At 38.6% G+C, this 2,500-nt stretch overlaps 1 protein-coding gene across 4 annotated transcripts in view; it reads right to left on the bottom strand.

Moving 5' to 3' along the window:
* The window catches only part of LOC122242721 (cilia- and flagella-associated protein 298), a 26,218-nt gene that overhangs the window by 11,969 nt on the left and 11,749 nt on the right, over positions 1-2,500 (bottom strand). For 2 of the 4 annotated variants that reach the window (XM_086544367.1, XM_086544368.1), the window contains exon 1: positions 1,888-2,023. The exons of the other annotated variants lie outside the window; for them this stretch is intronic. The gene's annotated coding sequence lies outside the window, so the exon portion shown is untranslated. Of the gene's footprint in view, positions 1-1,887; positions 2,024-2,500 lie in introns of those variants that run through there. 4 annotated transcript variants of the gene reach the window in all.

Raw genomic sequence — 2,500 nt, 5'->3', positions numbered from 1 at the left:
TTCAGGCCCTCAAAATAGTATATGGGAATAATAGGTGTGTGAATACTCAAACACTATTCTTCTATTACATTTCCAATGCAAAGTGAAACTGAAGTTATTTGAAAATGGAGAACAATGTGTTATAGGTTCTCTTACATTTCAACAAACCAATTAGAGCAACCATTTTATCTCCCTCATCTATTCCATGTCCGATTTTGAAAACTTGAAATCCATATGTAGCGACTCAGTGACGTAGATGCCAGAAGACACTGGTGAAATTGTGACTACTTGTTGGCCTTTTTGAAGCACAGAGGCCACAGCAATTCCTTGATGTCACCACTATTAGATATGTTATGCATAATATTTTGGAAAAAGCTTTATTTGCAATGTTCCCTGCAAATGTTATAAAAGAGAGGAGTCTTTGAATTCATCAGCCTACCATTCTTACAGATTGATCTTATGGGTGATAGCTGTCCCATGACATATATATATATATTTTTTTCTAGTTTACAGATTTACAGAGGCAATAGAGTCTAAATATGCTTAAAAAAAATATATGGTACAACATAGGAAACACTTATGTAATAGTCATAAAGAGCATCTAGCACAACATTGTAAGAATAAAAAATAATTTAACCCCAGGCCGGAACTTTGTTAAGTGCTCAGATAAATTGTCAAAGATGAAATCTATATGTGCAGCCAAAAGGGCACCCAAGAGTAAAATGGCTCAAATAGGACAGATAACAAAGCAACACAAGAGCATTGGTTCAACAAAATTTCTAGTCTCATGAAAGGGCCATAAAGAGGATTGGGGGGGGAGAAGAAGAAGAGAGTTAGTAGTGCCTTTTACAAGATGAAATTGCACAATGGGTATTAGAATGCAAGGACAGCTGTTGAATTCAACACTGGTTTAACATATGAAATATTGCACAGTGTAATGCTAATCTACTTTTTTCAGATTTGTGTGGACAGATAACAAAGTAACAGACAGATGTGCTTGCAAGTTGCAAGACCATGAAGTCAAGTGTGAGCAAGTTGCAAGACAATGCAGGCAAGTTGCAAGACCATGCAGTCAAGTGCAGCGGCAAGTTATTGCTAGCGCACAACATAGCTTCCAGTCCGGAATTAACCCATTGTGGATTGGTGTCATTGCATACATGTCAGCACCAATTAGGCCTAAAAGACAGGTGTCAATGCGTATATGATGCGACATCGGGATCTGCTCAAGGTTAAAGCGCGCACACAGTCATGAAGTATTGTGGCTGTAACGGCGCTAGCTCCAGAGGTACAGGGTTCCAAAGTCAGCCTAAACCTGCATTCTATTATGGATTTAAGAAAAAATATTGTTTGGGCTAGTCTGCGCCACCCAGAGGGTGGAGAAAACACTTTCCCAGTCCCTCTAGTTTTTATTCGGTGCCGGTAGCGTTTTTGGCCTCCCATCTTGACAACCGATTAGGCTGTTACGTGCACCGTCCGCAATGGGTTAAAGTAAAGGTAAACCTAATCTAATACAGCGGACATACACAATAAATGATGCCCTGACCCGTGTTTCAAACTCATGACCAATAAACTTTTATCACATATAATCTAGGTTAACAGACCCTGACAATTAATTAGTAAAGATAAAATCAGCCCAATTTCTCTAAACTTGCTAGATCATATGTGGATGAGTTTTGTTGGCCTTTACGGAGTTAGGAAAAGAATACAAGTAATCTAATCTTCTTGGCTTGATAACTGTGATGTTTTCAATAACATCTTATAATTAGATAACCTAAAAAAACAAACTATTAATCTCAAATTTGCATTCTACAACTTTTAGATGACATATACCGTTAATAATAAAAATTCATTCAAATTGAAGCTATAGCCTCTCATTTTCTGTGTAACTCTTTTCTATGTTCCTCTTACCTTCAGTAATATCAAGTTGGTCCTCCGGTAACCAAAAGGCAGGAGTTATATAGTATCAAACAACCGCAATAGCGACCTCGAAGTTTCTGATGTTGCTCTGGAAACGTCCAAGAAAGCGTCACGTATCCATGGCAACGGCTTTTGTTTACGTCGGTTAGGTTCCACGTTTATAATGACTACTAGAACGATTAAAACAATAGAATATCAATGATAAATAATGAGGGTAAAATTGATAATGTTTAGAATAGTAAAAATATATATACAAGTAATCTGATATGACAATGATATTGCTACGCCAGTGGGTCTTTGTCTCTGTGCGAAACATGTGTTCCTAATAAAATGATGTAAGCTGGACAAACATGACGTAATGTCTGGGCAAGCGGCGCGGAAGGAGCGAGGCCAGGACAGACGCAGTTAGCTGCTGCCCCTGGGAAGACCTCGCGTGTGACCCTTGTGACCTGATATACTTTGTGTTGCCCTGTTATAAGCTGTATTGTGCAGTGTGATGTGCTGCTTTCCCCCCTGTATGGTGCCTATAGAAAAGTGTACGGGTAAATAACTAGTGTAAATAAAGGAAAGACGGTTATTGTGTGTTTATTTCGTGCCCTGCCTT

The sequence above is a fragment of the Penaeus japonicus genome, unplaced genomic scaffold, assembly GCF_977035675.1.
Source record: "Penaeus japonicus unplaced genomic scaffold, GWHDUDI00000001_assembly GWHDUDI00000015, whole genome shotgun sequence".
Classification (NCBI taxonomy): domain Eukaryota; kingdom Metazoa; phylum Arthropoda; class Malacostraca; order Decapoda; family Penaeidae; genus Penaeus; species Penaeus japonicus.
This window is presented reverse-complemented; position numbering and strand designations above follow the sequence as displayed.